The 19,179-nt window shown below is 44.9% G+C and overlaps 1 protein-coding gene across 1 annotated transcript in view; it reads right to left on the reverse strand.

Moving 5' to 3' along the window:
* The window catches only part of Smox (spermine oxidase), a 33,739-nt gene extending 31,851 nt beyond the window's left edge, over positions 1-1,888 (reverse strand). The window contains exon 1 of the mRNA XM_051183342.1: positions 1,663-1,888. The gene's annotated coding sequence lies outside the window, so the exon portion shown is untranslated. The remainder of the gene's footprint in view (positions 1-1,662) is intronic.
* Positions 1,889-19,179: the final 17,291 nt, after the last annotated feature.

Here is a 19,179-nt window from a genome sequence, read left to right on the forward strand (position 1 = left end):
CCTGCAGTGATAGCAACAGAATCTGAGCATGGAGAATAGATCCTAGATGGACTTTGTAGAAAGAACCAAAAGGCCTTGTTCTGGGACTGGCTGTGAAGGGTGGGCAGAAAGGAGTTCATGCTGCTGTCCTAAAAGATGGGTAGATTACCAGTCATTTTCAGATGGCAGGATCAGAGAGGTTCCTGTCCCGTGTTGTCAGAGATCCACATAAGTTTTCTGTCAATCGGAAGAGTGATGGGACCCACCTGGGGCCAGAGACAAAATCTGCTATTCAAAATCATGAGCGTGAAACACTTAAGATCTTTGTGTTCGAGGCTAGAGAGATGGGTCAGCAGTTAAGAGCACTGGCTGTTCTTCCAAAGGACCTGGGGTTCAATTCCCAGCACCCATATGGCAGCTCACAACAGGGGAATCAGACTCCCTCACCAGGCAAAATACCAGTGCACATAAAATAAATCAAAAATGATATATTTGTGCTCATAAATTTTTTTAAATCACAAGGATGAAAACGGGGGTAGAAAGTAAACGGGGGATGGAAAGGAGAGCCAGGAAAGAAGGTGCTGAGAACAGAGCCCTGGAGCCCTCCAACATGTAAGAGCTAGGTGAAGTGGCTGTAGGAAAGCAGGCTAAGACAGGCAGGAGGGAGTAACTGGAGAGCCCGGGGAAGAATATAACTCTGGGACACAGCTTTTAGGTGGCAAAGCCTGCTAGAGTGGCCACTGGAGACCTGGGCGGGGTGCCTCTTAGGGGCACTGCTAAGGATGGAATTTCGGAAGAAGACACACTATAATGGGAACTGGCTCCCTGGCTTCAAGAGAGCGAGGTTCAAGGCCCAAAAGGGAGACTGCTATGAGAGGAACGACATAGGCCTGTTCTCACAAGCTGCCAGGTAAGAAACCTGGGGGACACATAAGGGATGGCCACAGGGCCCAGGAGCCTACGAGGAAGCAAGGCCCTTCAGGCACAGCAATATTTCTTCCTCTGCAAGAGGTAGCAGAACGCAAATACGAAGGCAATTTACTTACCTTCCTGACCCTGCATTTACCCCCAGCCCCGCTGACCTCCGCTCAGCACCTGCTGTTTCCCCCAAGCGGACCCCAGGCAGGGCCACGCTGTGACACTACCAGTACTTCCAACAACCTGTGGGTACGGCTGGAAAAGGATCAAGCACGATGCGGTGCTTGCTCCTGGTGCAAGATCCGAGGGGTCCGCGGACCGCTCACCTGCTCCACAGCCGCGCCACCCCCAGGCAGACAGCCGGCCTCGGCACCCCTTCCCGGGTAAGTGACTGCTCCAACTCCCCCTGCCCTACGGGAACCTGGCTCCCGCCAAACCCGGGGCAGACTGCGAGCCCCGGGGCGGCCCTCGGGAGAGCTGCTCCCCATTCTTCCCGCTGTCCCAAAGACACCCGCGGATGCCGGGCCCCTGCCGCCGCCGCGAGCAGCGCTCTCTCCGCTCCCCGGCGCGCACCCTCCGGGCCGCCGAGTATCTAGCCGGCTTTGTCTGCGCCGCCGTGCCGGGCGCCCGGGGGATGCGGCCCGGACCCCGAGGTCGTGGCCGCCCGGGACAGCCGCCTCTGCCCATCGCCGGCCTCCGTCGGAAGCCCCTCGCCTGCCAGGCGCCGTGGCTGCCTGCGCCCGCGCCGGCGAGGCCGCGCCGTACCTTTCCCTGCGGAGCCGGGGAGCGTCTTCGCGAGCGGCCTCGGCCTCTCCGCCTCCCCTCCTCCGCAGCCGCCGGGCTTCCTCCTGCAGCCGCCGCTGGGACCGTAGGGCCGAGCCAGCCGCCGCGGCCTGTGCGGGGGCCCCGCTCCGCCTCGCGTCCCCGGCCCACCCCGCCTGTGCGCTCCGCCCCGGGCCCGCCCACCGGGGGCGGGGAGCCCGAGGCCACCCGGCCTGGTGCCGCTGCGGGCACAGCCACCTGCGCTCCCCTATCTCGCAAACGGGATGCCTCACCCACCCATCTGCCTAGGAACAGAGCCAGCCCTGCGCTGCCCCGCCCTGCAAAACCAACGAGGTCTTCTGGCAATGTAAGAGCGCGCCCGCCTCAGTTTCCCCAGACTCAGGAGCCACCCTTTCGAAAGGAAAGAAAGCCCCTCTCCTCGTCCTGGGCTGCCTCTGCTCAGGTCTCGGTTGGGTGCCCACGTCAACCCGGAACCTAAGGGAAAGAGTACTTGCATCCCTACCAGTCTGCTCACAGCCAGGCCCGTGGGTGGTCTGAAGTGGCCCTTTTTTAAAAGTGTATTTCCCTATAAACCCCCCCAAGCTTTTAATGAAAGCTAAAGTTAATATTAAGTGACACTTTTTTTCCTCTTTAAAAAATTATAATTGCTTAGAAATCATTTGTTAGTGGGACAGTGGGTGCTTGTGCCTTTAATGCGGTTGTTCTCCAGACTTCCTAATGTTGTAGCCATTTAATACAGTTTTTCATGTTGTGGAGATCCCCAACCATAAAATTATTTAGTTGGTACTTCATAACCATAAGTTTGCTACTGTTGTGAGTCGCGATGTAAATATCTATATGCAGGATATGATATGTGACCCACAAGTTGAGAACCAATACTTAGTCCCTGTACCTGGAAAAACAGGCGAATGCTGAGCACAGGTCACTGTAGGGTCAGCCAGGAGAGAAACTGGATGTGATGACATATACTTGTTATCCCAGCCTGGGGAGGCCAAGACTGAAGGGTTACAGAGTTCAAGGCTAGCCTTGGCTACATACCAAACTTCAAGGCCAGGCTGAGCTAAACAATGAAAGCCTGTCTCGAAGAAGCAAGGAGTAGGGGCGTAGCTCAGCAGAAGACTTCAACATATCCAAAGCTCTGGGTCCAATCCCCAAAACTGAGTTTTAAAAGGAGGCCTGGAGAGCAGACATGGCCCTATAGAAATGGACCCTGATGTTCCCTGCCAGAGGGAACCAACCACCTAGGAACCAACTTCATATGAAGTTTCTACTCACTCAAAAAGGTCTTGGCTTGCCCAAGTTTGAAGTCCCTCTCAACCCATGACCTCCTGGGGTTAAACTCAGGTAGACTTCACACTTTCCTCAGTGACTCCTTCCCCCTCCACCAAAGAGCAGACTGGCTAAGGACAGCTTTAAGGTCTCAAGCCCTTGGGTGAATTCTGCCTCTGTGTAGTTACTTGGTCTTAGGCAAGTTATTTAGTGTCTTGTTGTTTCAGTTCTCTCAAGTAAAATGGGCTTAATAAATAGTACCTGCCCCAAAGAGTTGTATAAATAAAAATATTAATCTGGTCTCATTGGGTAGGAAACTACGCAAATGGTCTTTGAACAAATAAACAGGATTTAGTTACTTGTGAAACAGAACAGCCCAGCAGTGTAACTGACTCAGGTAAGCAAAGGCTCAAAAAAGAAATAAATAAAAACCCAGACTTGGTCTTCCTATCCCTAATTGCTCCTTACAGTGAGAACTTGTTGTCAGCGACTCTATGCTCTGTCCTCACAGACCACACCCTCTTTTCTTTCAGTAAAAATAGTTGGCTCTGACTGGTTCATATGCCATCCCAAGGCAATCCCTGAGGTGATGGTCAGAGTCTAGTCTAAGCCCTGTTTACTACCAGAAGGTGAACAAGCCCAGAGCTTTGTGTGCCAATCATGCCATAAATTCCCCCCAAAAGCCATTAAAGATACACGTTCCAACTGACACAGATAAGAAAGATTCACCTATTCCTGGGGCACTGGGTGGGTATGAAGCACTGTTAAAACTCCATTTAAAAATTGCTACTACTAGCTGGGCATGATGGCACATGCCTTTAATCCCAGTACTCTGGAGACAGAGGCAAGCAGATGTCTGAGTTCAAGGCCAGCCTGATCTACAGAGAAGTTCCAAGATAGCTAGGGCTACACAGAGAAACCCTGTTTTGGAAAACCAAAAAGAAAAAAAAAATCACTATTAATGATATGTTTTTAAGTTCTAATTGAAGGTACTACTGATATTCATGTTCTTGTCAGTAAGCAAAGATGTTGGGGAATTGGAAAGATTGTGCCCCCTAATTATCAACTACTGAATTCTCTATCGGATTCTGTCTGCCTTGATTTCTTTGAGCAGACTGCCAGTCAAACAGTCAAGTGAACTACCCTTAGGCCAGTTGCAGCTGTTTGGAACACTCCATGGTCACAAAGATTGCCCTGTTTCTTTCTGGCTCCTGAAGACACAAAGTCAGGCAAGACTGTTTCAGTTTGTAGCAGACTCTTCACTATCTGAAGCCCAAATGAACTCAGATGATCCCACAACCATCTCCACCCAGGACAGAGGGAACACACTTCCCCTGGTGGCCTAGCAGAGGCACTGCCACAGACCTGTAAACACAAATAACCATGTGTGTTAGGTGTGCTATCATTGGTGCAAACACAAACCATCATTTGTACATGAGATATGCTGTGATTGGTCCAAATGCTCATTTCCTAAGTGGACAGATTTGGTTCTTGATGCATCATCTGGGAGACACCCTCCTGCGCTGCCTCCACCGGTGTTGCAACATTAGACTCAATAAGAGGCTTCTCTCAAGTGGTTTTGTCTACTTTTAATGGTGCTGAAAGGAGCAGTAGAGACAGTAGGAGGTGGTGATGGCAGAAACACTGGAGTAGCAGAGATGGCAGCAGCAACAGCTCAACAATGTGCAGGCCAAGCTGCAGAGTGAACCAGGCAGCTTGACAGCTGAAGAAGGGGCACACTGACAGTTGCAGGAAATGGCCAGAGCAAAAGCAAGGGTCTGATAAGAGTAGACAGAATGGCAAGCTGAGGCATAGAAGGCTGAAAGGAGCATGGGAAGAGAAACTGCAAGCCCTGGTCACCCAAGGCTTCTAGAGGGCTGTCTGGTCTTTAGAGCCAATGGTTTGAAGACACTCCAGGCTCAGAAGCTGTGACACTAGCTGCTGTCAAGGACCAGGAAATCCTGACTTCCTAGCCTTACCCATATATATAATACAAGCTATATACTGGTATTTGTCAGGTTTCTCTAGAGTAACAGAACTTACAGAATGAATTCTCATTCTCTCTCTCTCTCTCTCTCTCTCTCTCTCTCTCTCATTTATTAGAATGACTTACAGACTATAATCCAGCTAATCCACCAATGGCTGGCTATGAACAGAAAGTCCAAGAAACCAGTAGTTGCTCAGTCCACAAGGCTGGATGTCTCAGCTGGTCGTCTGTATGTGCTGGGATCTGGTTCCAATGCCAGTGAAGGAATGGACTTGCCAGCAAGAGGGAGAGCAAGTATTCAAGAAGTAAAAGCTTCCTTCTTCTGTGTCCTTACGTAGACTTCTAGAGAAAAGTGCAGCCCAGGTTAGATCTGAGTTAAAGATCTGGATTAGAAGTAGACATTCACACTTCATACTCACAAGTGTACCCTCCATTTTTGAGTTTTAGTTAATTCCAGATGCAGTCAAGTTGACAGCCAAGAATAGCCATACAATACTTACAAAGCTGATGGTCCCAAATGCCCTGGGCTGTAACACTATTAGGGCACCACCTACTGTGGTACCTACCTGCCTCCTGCTTCACCTATTACTGTCAAACACTGGGAGAGAGAGATACAAACACAGCCAAAGATCACAGATAGAAGCACTTACCCATGATTTCCATCTGGGTAAAATAAAAGGTCCCTGACCAGAGAACTGAAGCATAAAGTGCCACTTTTGGAATATTTTTCTATGTTTGAGGAACTTCCCAAGCCATAAATCCTTCTCCACATCCCTACTTCAAAGCCAGAACCTGTCTTTCCCAGGCTCCTTTGTAGCTAAGATGTGTTGTGAGATATTTATACTCTATGTGAAAGTGTATTGCTGTGATTGGTGTAATAAAAAGCTGAACAACCAATAGCTAGAAATGTTAGGCATTCTTCTGGAGACAGAGAGGACTCTGGGAAGAAGGACAGAGACACCAGGAGATACAGAGAGGAAACAGGAGGTGCAAGATGGAAGAGAGATGATGCCACATGATAGGATGTAGATTAATATAAATGGGTTAATTTAAGTTACAAGAATTAGTTTAAAAACAGGCCTACGCTAAGGCCAAGCTTTCATAATAATTAACAAGTCTCCATGTCTTTTTTTGGTGAGCTGGTGGCCCAAAGGGGGAAAAAAAATCTGTCTACATATGGTATCCAATGTGGAAGTTCAAAGGCCTGAGAAAGCTAAGGAAAAATCCTAGACAAGGAGCTGGACATGGCTTCCTAGTCCTGCAGTGTCCTAGGCAAACCAGTGCTTGGCATACAGAGGCTCACACTGGCCACTGCCTGCGGTCTGGAGCCAAAGGATGTGCCCATGCCATGCACTAAGCTGGGTCGTGTGGCAGCTGCTGATATGGCACTTTAAGATTTGTCTCCTGCAGTCAGAGAACCCTGCAGATGCTTAGTAAAGCCAGGTCTAGACACAGAAAACCTCTTAAAAGGTACAGTATGTTTAAACATGTACTTAGATGCTGAAGAAAGAAAAGAAAATGGGTATAGACAGTCATAGAAAAATTAGTTTAAAAATAAGTAAGATCTCTAAGAAGTAAATTGATATAAAAATAAGCCATGTAAAGATGGGAAATACACAGGGTGTCTGGTTCCTGTAGGATTCTCTGTTGACTTTGAAATATTAAAATGCTAGTGTACAAGAAAACAATAGCTGCTAAGAGACATTGGAAACTGCTCAATTAAACCAACCTATATATTTTAAGAATGTCTTAACTTTAGAATGGAAGTCAGAAAATATATTGTATTTGGGGAGAGGGTATGCCTTTGCTTCCACAGGAAACAAAAAGTTATGGTTCTTTTCAAAATTAATGAAGATAAGATTTGCCTGGGGGAGACCTCCTAAAAATCTTGACTGTGGGCACAAAAAAAGAAACCAAGAAAGAATATAGGACAGATGACATATATGCTGATCCCAGCTTTGAGACTGGGTGAAACATGATAAATCTTGTTGGCTACAGAGTCCTCATAACTATTATTACAAGCCATCCTTTCATATGGCATGGATAGAGGTTTGGTTCCAAACAAACATGAAAAGTTAACAGATGCCTTTCACCTGCTCAAGTATAAAACAAAACAAAACATCTTTAACTAGCTTGTGCACACTATACATTCTATACTTGTGTTAATACAGATATATATGTTACCTTTAAAAGTGTATGTGTTTTCAGAAAGAAAAAAAAGACCAGACACCAATAAAGAAAAGTAACCCAAGTGATCCAGTCTCTCAGAGTGCCTCTGTAGCAATTTCCTCAAAATTCTGTGTCCAGAACAACTTCAAAGCTGCAAGCTGAGATGGTCCAGCCTCACAGAATATCTAGCCAAGACTTCAGATAAGCTCTACACCTTCCCATCACACAGAGACTAAACAAAAAATAATATAGCTAATTCTCCCAGGACTTAACCATTATCCCAATTTTCTCAGGGTTTCCTAAAAATTCCATCACCCCCAGATAAGAGGAAGCAGTCTAGAGAATACAACACCAACATTCCCAACAGGTGGGGTGGGTGGTTTTTGGTCATTCAATAGATTATGGTTGTTTATCATCATTTATAGGGGTTGTATATAAGTTGTTGTTGGTCAGGAAATAAGAAGCTGAACAAAGGGGATTAGATTCAGGGATCACTTTCTGAGAGGAAAGGGGGGGATATAGAATGATAGGATAAAAGGGTGGATTGTTGAGTCTACTTTTGAATAGCCACTAGTCTCAAATATTTTACAATTGATATGGATCTTTATGTATTGATACAAGTTAAAGTCATTCTGTGGCATTATATATGTTTCTAGTCTTATTTAAGGTATTGTACCTATGCAGCTCATTTAAAAATGTAATATAAAATTCTAGTCCTTAAAAGCTATTATTATAAACCTCATAGGATAGTTAAGAAATGCAGGTTAGTAGTTAGTCATCTATAGCAATCAAACTTGTAGTCATGCTAGGTATGTTTTCAAGGTCATACAGAAATACATTTTAGATAAATAAATGGTCTCCAAACACTTCAAAGACCTACAGATTATGGCATTTTAAATGTTGTAATAACATAAGGCTTTTTTGTCAGTGAGACATGTCTGCTCCTAGCAGTACCAATTTGCTTCAGAAAGGGATGAAGGACATCAAAGAACCTCCATATGGAGTTTGCTTTTATTGTGGCAAAGTTAACCACTGTTCGAGAAACTGCCCTTGCCCTCACTGATGACAGTATACTGTCCAGACTAAACAAGGAGAATACAAAAGAAGGCAGCTGGCAAACTTTGCCAAGACAAGGTCGGACAGTTCTTCAAGATTCCTGCTTCACTCCTGCTGATAGGGGGCGCTGTCATGGGAATCCTGGCTGTAGTCTGAAAGGCTGCCTTGTTCAAGCTGTTTTGAATGTTGGATCACCAGGAACACTGTTTCAGGGGGGTCTGGCTTGCTCAAACCACATTGGTCTGGAAGGAAGCCACAGCTTTTGATTTTCTGTGGAAACGAAAGTGGAAATCCTTTTCCCCAGTAACTCGTCCTTAGACTTGAATTTTGGAGTCAAAACATTTTTAAAATATATAAATTGAATTAATTCAGCAGCATTTGTTTTAACAGTTGTTGTTTCCTCAGCAGTCAAACAATACAAAGGCAATATAATACCATACAGAATCCAGATTCTCTCCATCTGTGGCTTTTTTATGACTGTGTTTCTTTTACTTTTATTTTTTTATTTTTTGAGACAGGGGTTCTCTGTATAACTTTTATCCATCCTGGAATTCTCTCTGCATACCAGGTTTACTTTGAAATCTCAAGAGATCTGCTTGCTTCTGTCTCTCCAGTGCTGGGATTAAAGGCGGGTGTCACCACACCCAAAAAAAAAAAAAAAAATTCCTGCTTCACAGAAAAGTCTGTCAAATATTCTAGGCCTGTAGGCCAAAGATGGATGCCCCCACATTGCAGAGGAACTTGGATGACTATCCAGGAAGCCAGCTATCTATATCATTTCTATAGTTTAGGGAGTTGTTCACTCTATACTTCCTGTTTACTCCATTAATATTGTATCCTTCTTGGGTCTTTGATGGAGTTAAAGACTAGATAGTTATAGATTTGCAGTTTTCCTTGTTATCAAATTCAAAAAAGAAATTTACATAACAGATGTAAAGTTTACAGGGTTCAGAAACATAAAAGCTTAAGTTATTTATCTAAGGAGATGCTTTTAGATCTAAGAAAATACTTTTAGGATGGTAATACAGTTATGATGGAAAATGGTTTAGGTATGAAACTTTGGATTCATTAAGATAGAGATAGATAATAGAGTAATCTCTCCAAATTTGACAAATACAAATGGATTTGACATTATGAATGTAATTCTTACTTGATAATTGTTCTTATTGTATATAATTTTACTTACTGTATATAATTATAATAAACCTTTTGTTTTTATTAGACAAAAAGGGGAAATTTGTTGTGGGATATTTGTATACTGTGTGAAAATGTATTGGTGTGATTGTGTAATAAAAAGCTGAACTGACAATAGCTAGAAAGAGGCTAGGTAGGAGGGCCTTACAGGGGCAGAGAGAACTCTGAGAAGAATGGTGGACATGCCAGGAGACGTGGAGAAGAACCAGGAGGTCCAAGACAGAAAGGCGGGAACAACACATGAAAGAATGTAGACTAATGTAAATGGGTTAACTTAAGTTATAAGAGCTAATTAAAACCAAGCTAAGGCTAAGCTTTTGTAATTTAAGTCTCCATGAGAGAAATCACTAAAATTTTGTATGTAAAAGTGTGGTGGAATATTATTTTAAGATGTGTGACACTTGCTAATGCTGCATTTATTTAACTCTGGGAAGCTGTGATTTTTTGCCTGTCTAAAACACCTGATGGTCCTAATAAAGAGCTGACCGGCCAATAGAGAGGCAGGAGCAAGGATGGGCAGGGCTGGCAGGCAGAGGGTATAAACAGGAGAACCCAGGAGGCGCAAGAGAGGGAGCAAGAGGACAAAGAGAGGACATCAGGGGCAGCCTCCCAGCCATCTGCTACATAGCAATCCACAAAATAAGAGTAGGATTTACCGAAGAGAACAGGAAATGCCCAAAGGCAAAAGGTAGTCAGGTTAATTTAAGAAAAGCTGGCAAAAAAACAAGCCAAGATACAGCCTAACATTCATAACTAAGAATAAGCCTCCATGTGTGATTCATTTGGGAGCTGGGTGGCAGGCCCCCCAAAAAGAGAAAAAAACATCTTCCTACATAAAAGGAAGTGATATGGAGAGCCAGAAAACTTGGAATCTATTCAGAAGAAAGTAGAAAGGAAGAACTGCAGGAGTTAGGACAACAGTGGGAGAGGAAATGGAGTGCTTGCCACAGTAAATGAAAACACACTTTCAGGTGTCTATTACCACACAACTCCGCCCCCCAAACCTAGTAGCTTAACCACAGCTCTTATTTCTCACAATTCTTTGGGTTAACGGGACAGTTCTGCTGCCATATGTTATCAATTAGACACAGCAAATGGAAATCCAGCTGCAGCCACACAGGACATTCCTAGCAGAACAGTCTAGACTTCCTTACAGCATGGCAGCTGGTTTCTCAGAGGCTTTAAACAGAAGCTGCTAAGCATCGCAAGACTCTGTCCTGGGTCTGGCAGGTAATCATGTCTCTCACACTCTACTCCAGAAGTCAAAAAGCCAGCCAGGACTCAAGAGAAATGTAATGGATTGGGGAAAGAAGGGGAGAAATGCTGCAATTGTAATCTCAAAAATAAAAGACAAAAATAGAAGAAGAAAAAAAAAGATAAGCCCAGTCCACCACTCGTAGTATCGTAGTAGAGATGAGCATTGTCTAGGGTGCCCATTATGAACAGCACAAATTAAATGGCTTAAATAACACAACTCACTGTCTCAGAGGTGTGGTAGGCAGAAGTCTGCAATCAGGATGCCAGCAAGATTGGTACCTCTAGGAGGAAGAATCCCTTCCACACTACTCTCCTATCTTCTGGAAAGTGCAAGCAATCTTTGCCATTTTATGACTTCTAGATGTATTACCTTGGTCTTGGCAATCATCTATAAATGGTTATAATGACTTCATTTCATTGCATTTGATATCATCTGTAAAGAATAGGGCATTGTGATACATTAATCCCAGCACTCAGGAGAGGGAAGCAGAAGCAAGTGGATCTCTGTGAGTTCAAGGCCAGCCTAGTCATCACAGAGAGTTCCAGGACTGTCAGGGATGTGTGGAAAGACCCTATCTCAAAATAATAATAGTAATAATAATAATAATATATTTCCAATTAGTGCCAAATAATGCCAGACTTGAGGTACTGGGGAATAAGATTCCAACATACCATTTTGGGGAAACACTAGCCATCACATAACAAATATGCACAGAGAAGTAGTGGGAAACTTTGGCAGTCCCCTTTGCAGATAGTAAACAAGAGAGGAACATTTCCCAGGAATACCACCTCTCTTATCTTCAGGAATAGATTCCCAGGATAGGCGGGTTCCTTAAGGCCTAGAACTTTAACCAGTCCTTGCAAGCAATACTGGAGGTGGCAGCAGCCTTGGGTATGGACTGTTTTCCTCTCCCTGACCAAGGGAAGCAGGAGAGAAACACAGGGATTCTCCTTCCTAGAAAGAAGTCAGGACTGTTGACATTTCCCCTTCATAGTTGATGTGCAACCAGGCCAGAAGACGAGCTGCCTGCAAATCCCAGGCCTCCCTCAGATTATTCAAAACCCCTCACCTAGACTATTCGTTTACATGAGCATTGTTTGTTCCCTGGCTTTTTGTCTCACAGTCTTTGTGGATTTAGTCCCTTGTACTCAGAGTTTAGGAATGGGGTTTTAGGGAAGAATCATGGCTTCTTGCAAATGCCCATCACCATCATCATCTAACCTCCTGTAGGCATGCCCACTTCTGCCACCAACCCAGAAATTTCCATCCACTTACAGCCTAAACATTATTCAGGATTTAGGGAAAAGAAAAAGAAAAAACAGCTAAGGAGGGTGCATCAAATCACATGCATTCCAGAGAGACTCAATCAAGGGAGGCAGACAGAAAGGGCATGTGTGAAAAACATACACGTTCAGGGCTCCTTTACGTATATGTACCTAACTGGCTCATGAGAAATAGACATTGGAATTAAGGTACATTTCAACATTCCCACACCCTGCACAGCCCTTCTCACTACTGAGATGCCCCCTACTTTCTGAAGAGCTGTGCAGTGTGCACTCACTCTGAAGGTCTGTTCTGAGTCCTGAGCCGTGCCCAGGCTGCTGGGCCATTGACATCAGCAGCCCAGCTGACTGTCCCAGACATGGATGCATAGAGAACACTGAACCTCCTTGCCTCCAGTGAAACAAACAAATCTAGTCACAGTGTGTGTCAGCATCCTGACTGGGGGCCTTGGTAGATAGGTTTGCTGACCACAACCTATGTGTCAGCAAGGAGTAAACAGGATGGGCTGATGGCTGCCTCTACAGCAGATGCCACACACCAACTAAACAGGAAAGGAAGGACACACAAGGTCTGCCTTTGATGCTCCATGATGTAGAAGAGAGAAGGAGGACAGGAGGAAATGCAGGGGCAGGTAGGGTGGGGTGGGCAGTAGTAACACAGAGAGAACAAAGATGATGAAGACAGAGATGTGTGGGTAGGGTCTGAAAATCAAATGCTATGACTGTACTTGCCTAGCTCCTCTCTCTTTCTCATTGGTCACTCCAGACTCTGCCACTGGGTCGCTAAATGTGACCTCCTCCTATCCTGTCCCTGTTCCTTGTCTCCTAGAGACCCCCATATGTCCTCCCACCATTTGCCAGACCTTGCTCAAGCTACGAATTGTCCTGGAAATCTTCAGTAAGATTAGGTCACCTCAGGACCTCTTCCTTTGGTGCCAGAAAGTCTCTCGCGTCAGGATGATTTCCAGAGCCCTGGTTTACCTTTGTCCCTTTGGGGAGGCTCTTGAATCTGATAATATTTTAGATTACACAATATCTCCATTTTCATATAAGAGCACTGAACCCTTTGTCGGTCTGCCCAAGGCCACCAGCAAATCAGGAACAAATTTCACCTCCCGAACATAAGCTTCAACCCTTGTGTTTTCTAGGACCCACATCTTTTTTGGCTCACTTCCCTGGTCTTGGTGGTAATTTTGCCTTGACAGGAGCACCACAGGGTTTGTGACTCAGGTAGAAGGATAGAGCTGTTGACTTCCTGGGAGAAGCACTTACCCATAAACAGACCATCATGTGAGTCACTAGCAGGACTGAGAGGCTCTGAGTCATCCCTGCTTCCATTTCACTGAGGAGGAAAGCACTCCTCTAGAATAAGAACTTGCTCCTTGCTTTGTTTTTCCCCAGCAGCACTGAAAGCTGGAACTGAACCATGTGGAGAGGTGGGCCAGCCTCCCTGTGGCTACCCTGGAAGGAGAAACCTGGGAAGGACAGTCCGGAGGATTTTAAAAGCAGTGAGCAAAGAGCAAGACACAAACCTCAACATTCAAATTCAGACCCAATAGGTAACATAGATGGATGCATTTGAAGAACGTTACTTGTCTTCAACATATTTTTTAAACACTTTATTAGAAGGATTTGAGAGTTCCTTTAAATGGCACTCCATTCCCAGTGTGGATTGGTAGATCAGGAAGAGGAAAGATTTCCCCCAGCTCAGAGCCCTAGGACCTTCTGCCTGGGAGGACAGCCGCCATGCTTGCCTGGACTTGCTCATGTATGTACCCTTGGCTCCTTCCCCCCAATTCAGTGCATCTAAGCTTTCAGAAACACTAGAGGGCTTGTGAGAAACTGAGCAAACCAGGCCTCAGCCCAGTTTCTGGTTCAGTGGGCGGGGGAGGGGGCCTGCTGTCTGCTTTTCTGAGTTCCCAGGTTGCTGCTGCTGGCCCCATGAACTCACTCTGAGAGCCACAAGTGTGGTGGCTTCAGCCTGGGACCTCTTCACATCCTGAGAGAATGAGGAAGCTTGCTGCATACTCAGGCCACAGGCTTCCCAGAGCACTGCCCTGCCAGCCCACTGTCCTTGTCCTGGGAGTTGTCTTTCTCGGGCCACTGTGATTTCTTTTTACTTGCTTAAGTGTTCACAAGCCTCTTACACCCCCCTAACCAGCCCATCTGATGACCCAGCTTTACTCTTCACTGAGAAGACAGAAACCATTGTTAATGTTTCTATTACAGTGCTAAAGGTCATGTCATGACCAGAAGCAACTTGGGGGGAAGGAGGGTTTATTTCATCTTATAACTTATAACAAATCACTAAGGGAAGTCAGGAACTCAAAGCAGGATCCAGAGGCAGAAACTGCAGCAGAGGGCTATGAAGGACCACTACTGACTATCTTGCTCCTTCATGGTGTGTTCAACCTGCTTTCTTATACAACTCAATGCCAGTGTGCCCAGGGAAGGCACTATCCCTAGTGAGCTAGACCCTCCCACATGAATCATTAATCAAGAAAATGTCCCATGTCCTGTAGGCTTGCCTGTAGGCTAATCTGATGGCAGCATGTTCTCAGCTGAGGTTACAACTTCTCAGATGAGTCTTGAGTTGTGTCAAGTTGACAAAAAATCAACCAGCACAGCCATCATTTTCTCATCACTACATCCTCAACCTCACTCACATCAGGACCACAGTCTCTTCTGGAAGGTACAGGGGAAGTCTGCTTCCACCAAAGGTCCTTGCATGAGTGCGTGTTCCTCCTTCAGTTCTCTCCTGATTAGACCAACATCCCTTCTCTAGTGAGTCATTCTACATGTCATCCCCAGATGCACAGTGAGTGCAAATCCATAAAAAAGAAAGAAAGAAAGGAAAGACCTGAGTCCACGCTCAACCTCCTCATCAGCCTCTATGCCACACCACTCCTCAGCGCAGAGCAGAACCTCTTCAAAGGGTTGGGAAGGGTTCCCATCACCCACTCCCTGCTTCCCAACCCACTTCAACCTGGCTTTCATCAATGGGAAGCACTGTGCAGATACAACAAACACTTTCATTTGGCCACATCTAGAAGTTGTCAATTCAGTCCCTCAAAAAACTTCAGTGCACCTACTGCTGCCTCCCACAAGGCGCACTTTCTGCTTGTTGCTAAATTTGACCCTATACTCGCTTGTCTTCTCTTACCTGGACACCACTACACTCTATCAGTGTATCCTGACCACCACTACCCCTTTCCCTGCATTCTCTCTGGCCTCATGGTTCCAATATGGTACCTGCTAAATCTTTATTGACGCTTGGGTCGCTACCTGATCCAACTGCCTGAGCATCTTAATCTTGATGTCTCAAATCAAGCTTTATTCCCTTTCCATGTATATATTAAAATATATATTATATGAGGGCAGGTGAGATGGGTCAGCTGTGAAAGCCTAAGGGCCTGAGTTACAACTCCAGGACCCAGTAAAGGTAGAAGAAGCAGATCAATTCCACAAAGTTGTCTGATAAGCACACACCATGATACATATTAACACCCCCACAATTGTAATAATTAATATAGTAAAATATATAAATATGACACACTAAATATATGATTTCAAGTGTATAGTTTAATATCATTGGATATCACAGTTTGGATAACTATTATCTCTACCCACATCCAGAACTCCCATTGTCCTAAACTAAAATCATGTATCCATTAAATACTAACCCCTGTCTTGCCTAACCCTGAGCCTCTGGTGATGGCAACTCTGCTTTCTGTCTCATTCATGTAGGCAGCTCGTAAAACTGGAACCATGCGGGTTTTGTCTCTGCGTCAGCCTGCCTGACTCTTAAGTGTCTCAAGTTCCAGCATCCCCCAAATGCCCAACAACAGTTCCTCAGACAAGGAAATGAGCATCTCTAAGAAGGTTTCTGGGCTGTTGTTCAATTTTTTTCATTAGTTTCTAGGCCATTGTTTTAAGTCTTTAAATAAAAGGGGGGGGGGGCTAGAGTGATGGCTTAACAGTTAAGAACTCTTGCAGGAGACCAGGGCTCTGATCTCAGCACCCTCATCTGGCAGCACACACAGCCTCCTGTAACTCCAGCTCTAGGGGGTCTGATGTCCTCTCCTGGCCTCCATGAACACATGTGCATACCCAACTACAAATACACAGACAGACAGACAGACAGACACACACACACACACACACACACACACACACACACACACACACACTTAAAATTTTTTAATGAAAACAGAAAGAAAAGAAAATGACTCACGAGAAAGACATAACACCTGCTTGTCAGATTTGATCATTGCAAAATGTTGAATCGTTTGCCCTGCAACTTTTTAAGAGAGTATCTCTGGTGGTGGGAGGGGTCAGGATCTACCAACAGCATGCAGCCACCAGTTTTCAGGAAGTTAAGAGAGAAGACAAGAGAGAACAGAGTCAAATCAGCCACAAGCAGAAAGCCTGCCCTGTGGGAGGCAGTGGTCAGTGTACTGTGAGGGACTGAGAGAGGTGACAGCCATGTAAGAGGGTTTGATGCTTTATCAGAGTGTCAACAGAAGCCAGGTTGTAGCAGGTTGGGAAGGAAGATGGGGTGATTTGAACCCCCTTTTCATTTCACCTGTGTGTGTGTGTGTGTGGTTTGGGAGCATACCACAAATGCAAACGGCTATCAGAATCAACGTGTGAGAGTTCTGGGGATCAAACTCAAGCCATCAGGCTTGATGGCACATGCATTTACCACCTCACTAGCCCTGCCTAGTCACTTTTTAACACAAGAAGTAAAACACTAGAAGTCAAATCATGATCCCTTTGGATCACTTGGCTGTAGTTTGATGTTTAATCTTACCATCTTGATTGGACTGGAAACTGCCTAGACTATTAATGAAGCACACCTCTGGGTATGTTATGTATGAGGGCACTGACCTAATAATGTGCTAATCCTTCTGTTGACTCAAAATGTAAATAGTCTGTTTGTAAGCAGTAGCACTATGGAAAGTGGGCCTGGGTTACAAAAAGGAGGTCACTAGGGTGTGTCCCTGGGGACTGCATTTTGCCTGTACCTTCCTGTTACTACTCTACTCTGCTTCCTGTGTGCTATGCTGTAAGTTTCTCCACCTTGCTCTCCCACGCATAAGAAATCTTTCTTCCCTTAAGTTGCTGGTGCTATGTATGCTGTTGAGTGATACCAAGTCACACACAGGCAATGAAACATCAATGCCACATTCGCTCATTTTATTTTACGACTTAAATGTAACCCTATTTCACCTAACCTGATTGATTTTATGGCACAAGCCTTGCCATTATTCTGACACCTGCTGAAAAGAAATATATTGGGCCATCAATGAGTAACATGTGAACACACACACATAATTTTTTAAATAAAAATGTGTCAAAATATATAATAATATTTTTAATGTTGCCAATAAAATCATGATACCACACTGTGTTTATTTACTATTTGTTTTGAGCATGTGGATGTGTATTATGTACACAGGTGCCACAGGACTTGTGTGCAGACAAAACAACAACTTAGAAGAGTCAAGTGCTCTCCCTCCCTCTTGTAGGTTCTGGGAACAGAACGCATGTTGTCAGCCGTGACAGCAAGGGTCCTAAGCTGCTGAGCCATCTCACAGCTCTATGACATGACACTTACTAAGTTTACATTTTTATCTCATTATACTTACTTAAACAACCATACCTCAAAGAATCCTTCATCAAATCTAAAATACCTTCCAATTTAACATGCAGCCTCATTTCAGAGATTTTTCAAACTAATAGACTTTTTTGTTTTAGAAGTTTTAGGTTAAAATGAGGGGAGAGTAGAGTTTTCCTATATGTTCTCTGATGCTGTCACCCCCGCACTCCTCCACACACACCCCCCTGCCAATTCTCCCTGTTTTTAACATTCTTGCAATGGGGTAATGCATTTGTTAAAGCCGATGAGCCCAGCCTGATGACTGAAGTTCAGTTTCTATGAGAGCCCGTTCTTCATATAGTTTATGACTTTTGACAAACATGAATAACAGACATCCAATGTGCTGGCTAGCCCTATGTCAACTGGATATATGCTAGAATTATCTGATGGGAGGGAACCCCAATTGAGAAAATGCCTCCACAGTATTCAGCTGTAGGACGTTTCCTTAATTAGTGATTGGTGGGGGAGGGCCCTGCCCCTTGTGGGTGCTGCTATCCCTGGGCTGGTGGTCCTGGGTTCTATAAGAAAGCAGGCTGAGCAAGCTACAGGAAACAAGCTAGTAAGCAGCACTCCTCCATGGCTTCTGCGTCAGCTCCTGAGTTTCTATCCTGACTTCTTTGATGGTAAACGGCAATATGGAAATGTAATCAGAATAAATCTTTTCCTCCCCAACTTGCTTTTTGGTCATCGTGACAATAGAAACCCTAAGATACCTGGCACTATAGTTCTTACAGAAGAACAGTTTTGCTTTCCTAAAAGTCTGCTGTGATCCACCCAGCATGTCTCCCTCCTTTAGAGCCCCTGGCAACCACAGATCCTTTATAGTTTTGCCTTTTTCAGAATGTCAGTTTGAATCATGTTGCCTTGGCCACCTGGCTTCTTGCATTTGGCCCCAAAATGATTACATAGTCCTTAGACAGTCCTGAAACGTCCTAATATGTAGTGCCTGATCATCCTGCCAAGTCACGGTGTTTTTGGTAAATTTACTGTACTTTTTAATAGTGTTTGAAGTTATTTTCCACACTGGAATGCAAACTTCCTGAGTTGCTAAGGGTTATCTTGTATCCACGTATACAGGAGGAAGTTTGAGATGTGGGAGAGAAGGGCCAAATGTGTTCATCTGATCCAGTACTTAGCAAAGCAGGCGGAGAACTCATCAACTACAACTATCCAGGGAATAGGACTGAAAGAACAGTCCTGGGAATCCCACTCGACAGCCACGAATGTATCCTGTGTGGGGTGGAAGTGTTTGGGGGCAGGGAGGGGATCATAAAATAAAACGAGAAAATGTGGAATTGATGTCTTTTCTGTGTGTGATTTGGCATCTCTGCAGCATAATGCGTGTGCTTCGGTGTCAGTGACTGGGGTTGCATGAGACAGAAGATTCTTTCTTGGTTTTCTTCCCTCTTTTGTTAAGGTATCATTTACATCTAGTGAGTCACCTTTTCAGTGCAGAGTTCCACAGTCCTCAACATGTCACACAGTTGTGTTATTACCAGTATAAGCAGTATACAAAAGTTTCATCACCCCAAAAGATTCCCCTTTGTCCCTCTGTAAATACCCCACACCTGGGAGATCACAGAGAATAAATGGTACCATGCAGTGGGATGTCTTTGGAATC

Source organism: Phodopus roborovskii, unplaced genomic scaffold, assembly GCF_943737965.1.
Source record: "Phodopus roborovskii unplaced genomic scaffold, PHOROB, whole genome shotgun sequence".
Classification (NCBI taxonomy): Eukaryota; Metazoa; Chordata; class Mammalia; order Rodentia; family Cricetidae; genus Phodopus; species Phodopus roborovskii.